Below are 15,933 nucleotides of genomic sequence, written 5' to 3'. Positions count from 1 at the left end.
TGTTCGGCTTGGGGGCCGAGTTCCTTGGTTTTGGGCACTTTTTGGCATAGTGTCCTTCCTCTCCACAAGCATAGCAAGTAACACCTGGGCGATACGTAAAATCCTTGTCCCTTGCATGAAAATTTTTGGTTGGGCTTGGAACATTGGTCGTGGATTTGTTCGCTCCATTTTTCTGAAAACCAGTCTTGTTCCGGTTGTTGCGAGCATGAGTAGTCTTGTCCCTTTTGCGCTTGCGAAAATCCTCCAAGCTGCGGCGCTCATTTTCCAATGTAATAGCCTTGTCCACAAGTGTTTTGAAATCTGGAAAGGTGTGTACGACCAGCTGGCATTTAAGTGCTAGTGCCAGACCGTCCGAAAATTTCTCCATCTTTTTATTTTCAGTCATATGCTCTTCGTTGGCATAACGAGATAATTCAGTAAACTGACTATTGTACTCAGTCACTATCATGCTTCTCTGCTTGAGGTCATCAAACTCCCTTTTCTTGATCTTCATAATGCTTCTGGGAATATGCGCCCCACGAAAACCTTCTTTAAATTCTTCCCAGGTGATGTTATTTTCATTGGGGTGCATGTGTAGAAAATTTTCCCACCACGATGCAGCTGCTCCAGTGAGGTAGTGAGGTGCATAAAGTACCTTCTCACGGTCCGAACATTGTGCAATAATTAATTTCCTTTCAATGTCTCGAAGCCAATCATCGGCCTCGAGAGGTCTATCAGTGTGAGAGAATGTTGGGGGACGTGTCTTTTGTAGTTCAGACAATTTGGAATGCTGCTGGTATGGTTCACGGTGATTTCCCATATTGATAACATGGTTCATCATTTCTTGATGCTGCTACTGGCTTTGCTCATAAAGGCGGCATACTTGAGAAAATGCTGCTTCACTGCCTTGCTGACTTGACTGCCCCTGTGTGAAATTGTGGCTTGTCTGGGTACCATAATTTTCTTCCGGCGGACTTGGCATGGAACGAGTCCAGGGACGAGGCATTTTCCACTCTGGGGTATTTTTGCAAAACTCATGAGAAAAACCGAGTGGCAAAATGAATAATTTTGCAAAGGCGGAATTTTTAAAGACTCCAAGATTTTTCAAGAAAAATACTTGATTGCGCATGGAGAAGGACTGCTCAGTACATATCTTACACGCGAGTCGTAATTATACAATACATCACTCAGGATGTGCGTACACATTCCTGACATGTTATTTAGGCTAGTGCACTTCTCCGAGTTCCTACATGATGCGCACACAAACTACTTCTCACCAAACCTATGTACATATAAACATATCATACAAGCTGGCACATCGCACGGCTGCTAGGCGCACTCAGTCGGAGATGGTGAAAACTTCCCTCAGCCTGCCGAGGGTAAGACCCAGTGGTGCAGGAGACTCAACCTCCTCCTCACTAATAGGCTCCAGGCGCGAAGTACTGCGTTGAGGAGTTGGTGCGGGTGCGGTAGGTGGTGCAGCTCTGACTGGAGTAGGAGCAATGACTTGGTCAAACTCCTGAGTGGTAGGCAGGCGGCGAGCGGTGGCTAGGATGGCAGGTGCATAGGATGCTGAGGACGAGACGTAAGTCAGTGGTGGTGCTGTATGGAGGAGCTCCCTCCTGTTGGCGGAACAACCCTGCACGAAGTCCATACGAGCAGCCACAAAGTCGTCCACGAGGTTATCAAAAGCTGCCTCAAGAGCTTTGAGATACTCAACAAGCATCTCAATAGCCTCATCTCTCTCTCCCCTAGCACAAGCGAATGCATAGTGACATGTGTAAGGCACGTGGCATGGGAGGTAGCGGTAGCGGCGAGTCTTCATCGAAGGGAGCGCATCCCGGAGACGAGCTATCGCCTCACGGGCAGCCATCTGCATGGCATGCCTCTCCGTAGGCATGGCCCTTCCCACAAAACGGAAGTGGCGTGACTCAGAATGTCCTCCCTTGAAGTGCACCACGGCCTGGTGCATAGACACGCTGTCGCTGATCTTGTGCTGGTAGAGTGTGAACTCTGGACGAGCCGATGGCCCGATCGCGAGCTTGGTGATGGAGACGAGAAGCTTGATAAACCCCTCAGGCACATTGGCGAACACCTGTGACTCGCAGTCGTTGCCAGCCATCTACAAAAGTAGACAAAAATTCTGGATAGTCAAATCATAAATTTATGATGACCAACAGAAAATTGCTACGTTTGCAAAATGTTAAACTAGCGCTTATTACACTAATAACTGATTAGCGATCGCACCTAGTGGCTTCCTACAGTCAGCCTAGCTCTGGTACCAAGGTTGTCAGGACCGGTTTTCCAATAAAACATTTATTGAGAAACCGACCCTTATATCAAACCAGTATAGAAGAATCCTTCTTACTGGTGGACAAATCCTTGATACAGAAATCCAGAAGTACTAAATATTATACAAGGTTGAGCTGAGGTTGCTCAACAATTTATTACAAGCACGCCGATATAATACATAAGGGCGGATATGACACAAGGAGTATGGTGGCATAACTACTGACTCGTAATAAAAGTGGTGGTGGATATGTCATAGCGAAATGGGTGACAAGACTCCTAAATTTTACAGCTCATCGAGCGCCGGAGTGAGGCTCGATGATTTTATTGGTGTAGCGGAAGCGTATATAACACAAGTGACCAATTCCAGGATCGCACGAAACTGACTGGGACTCCTCTAGGCGTCGGACTCGCTATCGAACTCTTCATCCATAAGATCGCCTTCGTCAACATCTGGCCAAACCAACAAGCCAGGTGAGTACTTTGAATGTACTCGCAAGACAGTTTGGACATAAGATATAACAAATGCAAACATGATGCACATGAGCAGATTAGTAATGCGCACTCAGATAATAAATTGCACTACACGATAAATAAAAAGGAAGTCAGGCGGTAGTCCTCCCGAAATCCCAATAAAATAGCTGAAGACCGATCGGGTGTCTGAAGCGACGCCTCGAAAGGTAAAATAAATTAACAATGCCGCAGTCGGGCGTCAGAGCGACACCACATAAAGGGCTCATATTGAAATATAAACGACAGTGCGTGCCACAGTCGGACGTCTAAGCGACATCTCGAAAAGGGCTTATATCAAAAGTAAATAGCAAGAATGCCACAGTCGGACGTCTGAGCGACATCACATAAAGGGCTTATATCAAAGTAAATAACAAGAGTGCCACAGTCGGAGATACTTGAAGATGCTAGTCTTTACTCTTCTACATGCTGCAAGATGCTTGGAGATACTTGAAGATGCTAGTCTTTGATAGGCTAGGCTTTCCCCTCTATTCTCACTTTCTACAGTTCAGTCCACAGATACAAACCTTCCATTTAATACCAATGCATACTTAGTATAGATCTGATGCTTGCGAGTACTTTGGATGAGTACTCACAGTTGCTTTGCTACCCCTTTCCCCCCTTCTTTCCTCTTTCCGGTTGATGCAACCAGATGGTGGATCCCTACATGGAGGCCGCCGAAGATCATGAGTAGTTAGGAGGTCCCAGGCAGGAGGCCTTGCCTCTTCGTTCGTTGATGTTCGTGCTAGCCTTCTTAAGGCATCCTTGTTTAACTTATGTCTGTACTCAGATATTGTTGCTTCCGCTGACGCTTGTGTATCGAGCTATGTATTCGAGCCCTCGAGGCCCCTGGCTTGTAATATGAATCTTGTATTATTTCAATTTGTGTCTAGAGTTGTGTTGTGATATCTTTCCGTGAGTCCCTGATCTTGATCGTACACATTTGCGTGTATGATTAGTGTACGGTCAAGTCAGGGGCGTCACAAGTTGGTATCAGAGCCGACTGCCTGTAGGAACCCCCCCCTTTCCAACTCTTTGGCCGATGTTGAGTCTAGTCTTTGAAAAACTAATTTACTAACATGGCTGTGTGGCTTACGGGCCCACGTCGCCATTGGGTGCTATTAGGATCTTTTATTCCTCGTCTATACTCTGGGAATCTGATCTCTCTTCTATTCAGGTTAAATGATTTTGCTAACTCTAACTCTAGGTCCTCGTAAATACTTTCTCCTGGAGAGCCACTCACTCCAGATGATTGCTTGGTGCACCAGAACATTCTGAAGATACTCTCCGATGTTTCCCGAGACCCTTGTGCCCTTCGTCATTGCAATCCCTACCACCGATAAATCCTTATGAGTAACTACCTACATTTGTCGTTCATACCTTCGTCCCCAGTTGCTCTTGTTATTACAAGATGCCCTGAAATACTATTTGATCTTCCGAAAATACTTAGTAGCCTATTGCTCTTGTTCCTCCTTATCTGCTTGCATTATGGTTACTTCCATATGTCTAGCAATACTCATTAGCATCCTTTGTCATCGTAATTTTGAGCATTTGATTCAAATTGTTTGTGAATGTTCGCGATCATCAGTCCTAATTAGAATTCTTCCTTTCGGCTCAGACGTCACCCCGGACATGAGCTCGTGTTCGACAAATCAAACCTTGATTGATTGTAAATCTATGTCTATTCAACTTACATGTCTTTGATCAGAGCCTTGATACGTCCATTTTGCATCATGCTTTTATATCGATATTTATTGCATTATGGGCTGTTATTACACATTATGTCACAATACTTATGCCTATTCTCTCTTATTTTACAAGGTTTACATAAGGAGGGAGAATGCCGGCAGCTGGAATTCTGGGCTGGAAAAGGAGCAAATATTAGAGACCTATTCTGCACAACTCCAAAAGTCCTGAAACTCCACAAAAGTTATTTTTGGAAATAATAAAAAATATTGAGCGGAAGAAATACGTCAGGGGGGCCTCCACCTGTCCACGAGGGTGGGGGCGCGCCCCCTGCCTCATGTCAGGACCAGTTTTCCAATAAAACATTTATTGAGAAACCGACCCTTATATCAAACCAGTATAGAAGAATCCTTCTTACTGGTGGACAAATCCTTGATACAGAAATCCAGAAGTACTAAATATTACACAAGGTTGAGCTGAGGTTGCTCAACAATTTATTACAAGCACGCCGATATAATACATAAGGGCGGATATGACACAAGGAGTATGGTGGCATAACTACTGACTCGTAATAAAAGTGGTGGTGGATATGTCAGCGAAATGGGTGACAAGACTCCTAAATTTTACAGCTCATCGAGCGCCGGAGTGAGGCTCGATGATTTTATTGGTGTAGCGGAAGCGTATATAACACAAGTGACCAATTCCAGGATCGCACGGAACTGACTGGGACTCCTCTAGGCGTCGGACTCGCTATCGAACTCTTCATCCATAAGATCGCCTTCGTCAACATCTGGCCAAACCAACAAGCCAGGTGAGTACTTTGAATGTACTCGCAAGACAGTATGGACATAAGATATAACAAATGCAAACATGATGCACATGAGCAGATTAGTAATGCGCACTCAGATAATAAATTGCACTGCATGATAAATAAAAAGGAAGTCAGGCGGTAGTCCTCCCGAAATCCCAATAAAATAGCTGAAGACCGATCGGGTGTCTGAAGCGACGCCTCGAAAGGTAAAATAAATTAACAATGCCGCAGTCAGGCGTCAGAGCGACACCACATAAAGGGCTCATATTGAAATGTAAACGACAGTGCGTGCCACAGTCGGACGTCTAAGCGACATCTCGAAAAGGGCTTATATCAAAAGTAAATAGCAAGAATGCCACAGTCGGACGTCTGAGCGACATCACATAAAGGGCTTATATCAAAGTAAATAACAAGAGTGCCACAGTCGGACGTCTGAGCGACATCACATAAAGGGCTTATATCAAAAGTAAATAACAAGAGTGCCACGGTCGGACGTCTGAGCGACATCACATAAAGGGCTTATATCAAAAGTAAATAACAAGAGTGCCACAGTCGGACGTCTGAGCGGCATCACATAAAGGGCTTATATCAAAAGTAAATAACAAGAGTGCCACAGTTGGACGTCTGAGCGACATCACATAAAGGGCTTATATCAAAAGTAAATAAGAAGAGTGCCACAGTCGGACGTCTGAGCGACATCACATAAAGGGCTTATATCAAAGTAAATAACAAGAGTGCCACAGTCGGACGTCTGAGTGACATCACATAAAGGGCTTATATCAAAAGTAAATAACAAGAGTGCCACAGTCGGACGTCTGAGCGACATCACATAAAGGGCTTATATCAAAAGTAAATAACAAGAGTGCCACAGTCGGACGTCTGAGCGACATCACGTAAAGGGCTTATATTTCATTATTCGAATTCAAGTAGCTCATGAATTTAAATCATCTCAAGGGAATACTCATGTATGTAATAATAAACTGGTTAGTCCATCCACAGGAATAACATTCAGCCGGGTTTACCATTCATGTTTATTCACCGGGGATTTTCACTGAGATTGACACAGAGACTGACGCTGAGACGGACGTTGAGACTGATACTGATACTAATATGGATATGTTGACCACGATCCTTGACCATGGACACGGTTACTCGGATGGGTTTTGACTCTGCAGAGTTTGTACACTTTAACCACAGCCAACGGATTTCAGTAGTCACAAAGGACTAGTTCCGTTTACGGTATTTTAGGAGAAACACATCTAACCAGTACACACCCATTCCACATTCCACTGCCAGGGATCACCCTAGGCAACGTTCAAGAAAAACTTTAAGACGGGGAGGCCACAACCTCGAGTAGCATGGGATCAAATTTATATCGCGCGCTCTAAGGGGTGCCCCCCTCTCGGTCCCAATCGGAAACACCCATGCCCCCTGACCGGATGACGGACTTTAATCCAGGGCCATGGAACCCTCATCACGGCCCCTCTATTTGGTGTGTACGAGGAAAGAGGTTTGCAACTTACTGAACCGTATTCTTTGCAGAAAACATGTGGCAGCACGAAAAGGGGACGGACGGTAACGTGGCTTGATCCACGTTAACACTGGAGTTTAACGGTTGACATAAGACTGGCATGCTTCAACAATACCATCTTACCACCTTTCATGTCACCACATGATCATGTTATCTCCCATCAAATGATCACATCAAGTTTCGAAGCATACTGGTAGTTGCCTTGCATGCAATATAACACTCACTGATGCTCATATAAACATGCCATGAACTAACTATTCAAGAAAACATGCAAAACACTCATCATATAAAAGGTTCAAACATGCTTGCCTGGTTCGGAGCAGTCGGTGTCTAGCTCGGTGAAGTTTGCGGCTCCGTCACCTCCTCCGGTATCTACGGTATAAAGAGAATGCGTACTAACGTAAATACCGAGTGTGCATAAAAGTTGTTCCAAATATTTTTCAAATAAATATGATAAAAAACTAGACAGAAAAATAAAGCTGGCAGAAAAAGAATCAACTCAAAATCATCTTTTGTTTAAAAGTTATTAAGGTTTTAGTCCAGGGACCCATCTGTAATGAAACAGAAACTTTCCAGGGCTAGTTCATAAAAAGGACAGAAAACGTATTTTGCCCGAAGGCGTTTTCAGAAAATGTTTCGAAAAAGAGAAAAAGCTAACGAGGGGGTCCCACCCGTCAGGTTTGAAGTTCAAACAGAGCACACCGGCGCCCGAGGACCGCGGTGGCCGCCGGCGTCGATCTCCGGCGAGGTAGGGGAAGTGGTTGGTACCTACGGACTCTCGGTGCTCTTCCGCACCTGTGGGTGGTGGAGTTGGTCGTCGGTGAGCACCACGTCGACGGCGGCCTCTACTCCGGCGGACGGTGGTTCGGGTGGTGATGGATCTCGCCGAGGAGGGCTGCAACCATCAAATTGGGGCTCGGGTTAGAAGAGTGGGTGCATGATGAGGCTGCTGGCAAGGTTTGGGAGGCGGGGGTGGTCTCACCAGAGGGAATCGTGCCGGAGCCCAAAGCGGATCGGGGCGGCCGGAGTCGGGGAAGAAGGCCTCCCCGAGGTCTCCCTAGTAGCTAGGCGTGGCTCTAGTGAGGTGTAGGAGTGGTGCTGGGTCGAAGGCGAGCTCGAGGCTCCCTTTCATAGCCGGTCCGAGGCGGTTGCCAAGAACGGGATAACTCTGGCGATGATTACGGCGAGGCAGCGGTCGAACGGGGGTTTTAGGCGACTGGGCAGCTACGGATTGGTCTACTGGTCCCATCCAGAGGCCGATCTTGGTACAACTTGGGCGATACTCCAGGCCTTCGACGGAACGGCCTCACGGGCTCCTCGGCGGCAGAGAGCGCGCTCTGCGCATCTCAGGCCACGGCGACAGTGCTGCAGCGCGTCCAAAGAAGAGGACGGCCACGCGGAGACTCCTGGTGGTGTGGGCGGTGCTGGACGGCGCCGTACCTCGCTGAGCTTCTCTGGCGGCCGCAGCGAGCGTTGTTGTCGCCGCTCACGGGGGCGGTGTACCTCTGCCAGCTCACCGCCGACGCTCGCAACCGTCCAGACGACCGTGCGGCGCGATGGATAAGAAGAAGGAGCAGTGAGCAAGAGGCCAGAGCGAGCACTGGTGAGATTGACGCCGAGGCTCTGAAGAAAATGACGCTGTCGACTGAACCCAACACTGAAACTCTGAATTTTCTGAATTTGAACAGAAACAGTGCATGCCAACTGTTCGATGAAATGATTCTGGCATGTGGAAAAAATTTCTGGAGCTGATCTTTGGTGAGGTGGTCTCTCAATGCATCTGGGGGTTGCCTGATTTATCTCGGAATTTTTGGAGAAGAAAAATAATGAATTTCACCCAAAATGGCAAATCTGGTCCAAACTTGCAGCAAGCAAAATTTGAAAAATTTGAATTGTGGACAAGTGGATCTTGAGGGATCTAGGTTGGGGGTACTAAGGACTAGTCAGAGGAGTTTGTTTGGAACCAAAACTCAAAAGGGATCTGGTGGTTCCTTTGTAAATCACTAAGGTTCAAAATAAATGACAGAAATAGTTTTGAGGATAAAATAAATAGAGTCAAAATCAAAATGGGTTGAACTTGCTGGGATTGGATATATGACTTGACTCAAAGTGGAGGGAGGGGTTTTGGAAGAAAATTTTCAACCTAGGTCCTGGCAAGAAAAAATTTCTGAATGAGGAAGAATCAATTCATAAGTCATATGGTTATTTTTAAAAGAAAGGATTTCAAAGACTTTCCCAAAAAAAATATTTGTGTTGAGTCAACACTAAATGAAAAGCCCTCAAGACCAAAGTAAATGTTGGGAAGAACACATAAAATACTTGCCTTAAAGGTTTTTGAGAAGGAGAGGTTTTAAAAAAAAATAACCTCCTTCCCCTAAAAGGGAAATTAATAAAACCAAATAATTTTTTTTTGGGTGATACACCTCGTGGGCCCCCTGTTGGCCCTCCGGTGCCCATCTTCTGCTATATGAAGTCTTTCGTCCGAAGAAAAATCATAAGCAAGCTTTCGGGACGAGACTCCGCCGCCACGAGGTGGAACCTTGGCGGAACCAATCTAGGGCTCCAGCAGAGCTGTTCTGCCGGGGACACTTCCCTCCGGGAGGGGGAAATCATCGCCATCGTCATCACCAACGCTCCTCTCATCGGGAGAGGGCAATCTCCATCAACATCTTCACCAGCACCATCTCCTCTCAAACCCTAGTTCATCTCTTGTATCCAATTCTTGTCTCTAAGTCTGGGATTGGTACCTGTGGGTTGCTAGTAGTGTTGATTACTCCTTGTAGTTGATGCTAGTTGGTTTATTTGGTGGAAGATCATATGTTCAGATCCTTTATGCATATTAATACTCCTCTGATTATGAACATGAATATGCTTTGTGAGTAGTTACGTTTGTTCCTGAGGACATGGGAGAGGTCTTGCTATTAGTAGTCATGTGAATTTGGTATTCGTTCGATATTTTGATGAGATGTATGTTGTCTCTCCTCTAGTGGTGTTATGTGAACGTCAACTACATGACACTTCACCATTATTTGGGCCTAGAGGAAGGCATAGGGAAGTAATAAGTAGATGATGGGTTGCTAGAGTGATAGAAGCTTAAACCCTAGTTTATGCGTTTCTTCGTAAGGGGCTGATTTGGCTCCATATGTTTCATGCTATGGTTAGGTTTACCTTAATGTTTTTTTTGTAGTTGCGGATGCTTGCAATAGAGGTTAATCATAAGTGGGATTCTTGTCCAAATAAGGACAGCACCCAAGCACCGGTCTACTCACATATCAAATTATCAAAGTACCGAACGTGAATCATATGAACGTGATGAAAACTAGCTTGACGATAATTCCCATGTGTCCTCGGGAGCGCTTTTCTCTATATAAGAGTTTGTCCAGGCTTGTCCTTTGCTACAAAAAGGATTGGGCTACCTTGCTGTACTTTATTTACTTTTGTTACTTGTTGCTCGTTACAAATTATCCTATCACAAAACTATCTGTTACCTATAATTTCAGTGCTTGCAGAGAATACCTTGCTGAAAACCGCTTATGATTTCCTTCTGCTCCTCGTTGGGTTCGACACTCTTACTTATCTAAAGGACTACGATAGATCCCCTATACTTGTGGGCCATCAAGACTCTTTTCTGGCGCCGTTGCCGGGGAGTGAAGCGCCTTTGGTAGGTGGAATTTGGTAAGGAAAAATTTATATAGTGTGCTGAAATTTACTGTCACTTGTTACTATGGAAAGTAATCCTCTGAGGGGCTTGTTCGGGGTATCTTCAACCCGACCAGTAGAGCAAAGAGTTGCTCCTCAACCTACTGAACCTACTGAAAATGAAAATTTCTACTTTGAGATTCCTTCGGGTATGTTAGAAAAACTGCTAGCTAATCCTTTTGCAGGAGACGGAACAATGCATCCTGATGAGCACCTTATATATGTGGATGAAGTTTGTGGATTATTTAAGCTTGCATGTATACCCGATGATGTTGTCAAGAAGAAGGTCTTCCCTTTATCTTTGAAGGGAGATGCATTGACATGGTATATGCTATGTGATGATACGGGGTCATGGAACTACAAACGATTGAAATTGGAATTTCATCAGAAGTTTTATCCTATGCATCTTGTTCATCGTGATCGCAATTATATATATAATTTTTGGCCTTGCGGAGAAAGCATCGCTCAAGCTTGGGGGAGGCTTAAATCAATGTTATATTCATGCCCCAATCATGAGCTCTCAAGAGAAATGATTATTCAAAAAAATTATGCTCGGCTTTCTGATAACAATCGCACCATGCTCGATACTTCTTGTGCTGGCTCTTTTATGATGAAGACTATTGAATTCAAATGGGATTTATTGGAAAGAATTAAACGCAACTCTGAAGATTGGGATCTCGACGAAGGTAAGGAGTCAGGTATGACACCTAAGTTTGATTGTGTTAAATCTTTTATGGATACCGATGTTTTCCGTAAATTTAGCACTAAATATGGACTTGACTCTGAGATAGTAGCTTCTTTCTGTGAATCTTTTGCTGCTCACGTTGATCTCCCTAAGGAGAAGTGGTTTAAATATCATCCTCCCATAGAAGTAAAAGTAACTGCACCTATTAAAGTTGAAGAAAAGACTATCACTTATAATGATCCTATTGTTCCTACTACTTATGTTGAGAAACCACCTTTCCCTGTTAGAATAAAGGATCATGCTAAAGCTTCAACTGTGATTCGTAAAAGCAATATTAGAACCTATACACCTCCTGAGCAAGTTAAAGTTGAACCTAATATTGCTATTGTTAAAGATCTCTTGGTCGATAATATTGATGGGCATGTTATTTATTTCTGTGAAGAAACTGCTAGAATTGCTAAACCTTATGCTAAAGATAAACATAGACCTGTGGTAGGCATGCCTGTTATTTCTGTTAAAATAGGAGATCATTGTTATCATGGCTTATGTGATATGGGTGCTAGTGCTAGTGCAATACCTATTGATTTATACAAAGAAATTAAGCATGATATTGCACCTACTGAGTTAGAAGATATTGATGTCACAATTAAACTTGCCAATAGAGATACTATTTCACCAATGGGAATTGTTAGAGATGTTGAAGTCTTGTGTGGGAAAACTAAATATCCTGCTGATTTTCTTGTTCTTGGTTCCCCACAAGATAGCTTTTGTCCCATTATATTTGGTAGACCCTTCTTGAACACCGTTAATGCTAGGATAGACTGCGAAAAGGATGTTGTTACTATTGGTTTGGGTGATATGTCTCATGAGTTTAATTTTTCTAAATTTAGTAGACAACACCGTGAGGAGGAATTGCCTAGTAATGATGAAATAATTGGTCTTGCTTCTATTGCCGTACCTCCTAGTGATCCTTTAGAACAATATTTGCTAGACCATGAAAATGATATGTTTATGAATGAAAGAAGGGAAATAGATGAAGTATTCTTCAAACAGGAACCCATCCTGAAACACAATTTGCCTCTTGAAATCCTAGGGGATCCTCCTCCACCCAAGGGTGATCCCGTGTTTGAGCTTAAACCGTTGCCTGATACTCTTAAATATGCTTATCTTGATGAGAAAAAGATATATCCTGTTATTATTAGTGCTAACCTTTCAGAGCATGAAGAAGAAAGATTATTGAAAACTCTGAAGAAGCACCGTGCTGCTATTGGATATACTCTTGATGATCTTAAGGGCATTAGTCCCACTCTATGTCAACACAAAATAAACTTGGAGAAAGATGCCAAACCAGTTCGTGATCACCAACGACGGCTGAATCCTAAAATGAAAGAAGTGGTAAGGAAGGAAATACTAAAGCTTTTGAGGCAGGTATTATTTATCCCGTTGCTGATAGTCAGTGGGTAAGTCCTGTCCATTGTGTCCCTAAGAAGGGAGGTATTACTGTCGTTCCTAATGATAAAGAGGAATTGATCCCGCAAAGAATTATTACAGGCTATAGGATGGTAATTGATTTCCGCAAATTAAATAAAGCTACTAAAAAGGATCATTACCCCTTACCTTTTATCGATCAAATGCTAGAAAGATTATTCAAACATACACATTTTTGCTTTCTAGATGGTTATTCTGGTTTCTCTCAAATACCTGTGTCAGCTGATGATCAATCTAAGACCACTTTTACTTGCCCTTTCGGTACTTCTGCTTATAGACGTATGCCTTTTGGTTTATGTAATGCACCTGCTACCTTTCAAAGATGCATGATGGCTATATTCTCTGACTTTTGTGAAAAGATTTGTGAGGTTTTCATGGATGATTTCTCCGTCTATGGGTCCTCTTTTGATGATTGCTTGAACAATCTTGATCGAGTTTTGCAGAGATGTGAAGAAACTAACCTTGTCTTGAATTGGGAAAAGTGCCACTTTATGGTTAATGAAGGTATTGTCTTGGGGCATAAAGTTTCTGAAAGAGGTATTGAAGTTGATAAAGCCAAGGTTGATGCTATTGAAAAGATGCCATGTCCCAAGGACATCAAAGGTATAAGAAGTTTCCTTGGTCATGCCGGTTTTTATAGGAGGTTCATTAAGGACTTCTCAAAAATTTCTCGGCCTCTGACTAATTTATTACAGAAAGATATACCATTTGTTTTTGACGATGATTGTGTAGAAGCATTTGAAATACTTAAGAAAGCATTGATCTCTGCACCTATTGTTCAGCTACCTGATTGGAATTTACCCTTTGAAATTATGTGTGATGCTAGTGATTATGTTGTAGGTGTTGTTCTAGGGAAAAGAGTTGATAAGAAATTAAATGTTATCCAATATGCTAGTAAAACTCTAGACAGTGCCCAAAGAAATTACACTACCACTGAAAAAGAATTTTTAGCAGTTGTATTTGCATGTGATAAGTTCAGGCCTTATATTGTTGATTCTAAAGTAACTATTCACACTGATCATGCTGCTATTAAATATCTTATGGAAAAGAAAGATGCTAAACCTAGACTTATTAGATGGGTTCTCTTGTTACAAGAATTTGATTTGCATATTGTTGATAGAAAGGGAGCTGAGAACCCCGTTGCAGACAACTTGTCTAGGTTAGAAAATGTTCTTGATGACCCGCTACATATTGATGATAGCTTTCCTGATGAACAATTAAATGTCATAAATGCTTCTCGTATTGCTCCATGGTATGCTGATTATGCTAATTACATTGTTGCTAAATTTATACCACCTAGTTTCACATACCAGCAAAAGAAAAAGTTTTTCTATGATTTAAGACATTACTTCTGGGATGACCCACATCTTTATAAAGAAGGAGTAGATGGTGTTATTAGACGTTGTGTACCTGAGCATGAACAGGAACAGATCCTACGCAAGTGTCACTCCGAGGCTTATGGAGGACACCACGCTGGAGATAGAACTGCACATAAGGTATTGCAATCCGGTTTTTATTGGCCTACTCTCTTCAAGGATGCCGTAAGTTTATCTTATCTTGTCATGAATGTCAAAGAATAGGTAATATTAGTAGACGTCAAGAAATGCCTATGAACTATTCATTTGTTATCGAACCGTTTGATGTTTGGGGCTTTGTTTATATGGGACCTTTTCCTGCCTCTAATGGTTACACACATATTTTAGTTGTTGTTGATTATGTTACTAAGTGGGTAGAAGCTATTCCAACTAGTAGTGTTGATCATAACACTTCTATTAAGATGCTTAAAGAAGTTATTTTTCCGAGGTTTGGAGTCCCGAGATATTTAATGACTGATGGTGGTTCACATTTTATTCATGGTGCTTTCTGAAAAATGCTTGCTAAATATGATGTTAATCATAGAATTGCATCTCCCTATCACCCACAGTCTAGTGGTCAAGTAGAATTGAGCAACAGAGAGCTCAAATTAATTTTGCAAAAGACTGTTAATAGATCTAGAAAGAATTGGTCCAAGAAACTTGATGATGCATTATGGGCCTATAGAACTGCATATAAAAATCCTATGGGTATGTCTCCATATAAAATGGTTTATGGAAAAGCATGTCACTTACCTCTCGAACTAGAGCATAAGGCTTATTGGGCTATTAAGGAACTCAATTATGATTTCAAACTTGCCGGTGAGAAGAGGTTATTTGACATTAGCTCACTTGATGAATGGAGAACCCAAGCCTATGAGAATGCCAAGTTGTTTAAAGAAAAGGTTAAAAGATGGCATGACAAAAGAATACAAAAGCGTGAGTTTAATGTAGGTGATTATGTATTGCTATACAACTCTCGTTTAAGATTTTTTTCAGGAAAACTTCTCTCTAAATGGGAAGGCCCTTACGTTATCGAGGAGGTCTATCGTTCCGGTGCCATAAAAATCAACAACTTCGAAGGCACAAATCCGAAGGTGGTGAACGGTCAAAGAATTAAACATTATATCTCAGGTAATCCTATAAATGTTGAAACCAATGTTATTGAAACCGTAACCCCGGAGGAATACATAAGGGACACTTTCCGGAACGTTTCAGACCCCGAAAAGGAATAGGTATGTGGTACGGTAAGTAAACCGACTCCAAAACAGTTCTAATGGCAATTTTTCTCCGTTTTGGAATATTTAGAAAAATAGAAAAATAAGAAGCAGTCCGGGAAGGACACGAGGCCTCCACGAGGGTGGAGGGCGCGCCCTACCCCCCTGGGCGCGCCCCCTGCCTCGTGGGCACCTCGTGCGCTCTCCGGACTCCGTTTTCTTGCACGATACATATTTTGGTCGGTAAAAATTCATTATATAATCTCCCGAAGGTTTTGACTCATGTATCACGCAATTTTCCTCTGTTCTTGTTTCGAGCTGTTGCTGCTGCAGATTAGAGAAAGATGTCTTCTCAAGAGTCAGTCGGAGAGAGCCGGGTGTCTCATCCGGCATCGAGACCAAGGACAAATAGCGATGCTGACCACTTTGGGCCAGCAACGGAGGAAGAGATGGAGGCTGATTTGATGAGGATAGATACCACGGAGGAGGATCAAGAAGTCACTTCTCGCTTCCGGGCTGGATTCACGATGGGGGAACTACATAGCTCAGCTATTCCAAACTCGGTTATCCCTTCCAATGTTAGATTTCTTTCTTATGAAAATATGAAGAAGAGTGTCACTTGTTCTCCCGCAGCTATGCAACACCCTTGGGTGCAAGGAGCTTTAGCCGTTACAGGGAAGCTTCGT

This window comes from Aegilops tauschii, chromosome 5 (assembly GCF_002575655.3).
Source record: "Aegilops tauschii subsp. strangulata cultivar AL8/78 chromosome 5, Aet v6.0, whole genome shotgun sequence".
Taxonomy (NCBI): Eukaryota; Viridiplantae; Streptophyta; class Magnoliopsida; order Poales; family Poaceae; genus Aegilops; species Aegilops tauschii.
The sequence above is the reverse complement of the archived record's forward strand: the minus strand, read 5'-3'. Positions refer to the sequence as shown.